Genomic DNA, 439 nt, shown 5'->3' on the forward strand with positions numbered 1-439 from the left:
CTATTTGGGTAGTAGTCATGGTGACACGATTAACCGAGTAGTTGAATAAGGGAAGTCACTACTCGGCATATCAATGAAAAGCCGCATCTTCGACATTAGGCTTAATCGTTATCCCCGATGCAAATCTAACACCTCTTAAATTGATGCAGTAAAAGCTGTTAAAATATAGGATTTGAACGGCATCTAGCTCCCGCAATCTGGGTAGTCTAGAACTGGAGTTTGATGATGGGTCGGGAGGTAAGGTCAGGTTGGCGTAGTGGTATATTGCCTTGCCTTCCACCTCTTGGACCCTGGCTCAAATCTCGCTGCTGCCACCTGGGGGGGGGGGGGGAGGGAGAATATGAGTTCTTTGGGGCGCCCTGCGATTGTGATAAAGCATCAATAAAAACTTAGTATCTTTACTATCATAATGAAGCAAAATACTGTAAGCAAAACACTG

The sequence above is a fragment of the Asterias rubens genome, chromosome 3 (assembly GCF_902459465.1).
Source record: "Asterias rubens chromosome 3, eAstRub1.3, whole genome shotgun sequence".
Taxonomy (NCBI): Eukaryota; Metazoa; Echinodermata; class Asteroidea; order Forcipulatida; family Asteriidae; genus Asterias; species Asterias rubens.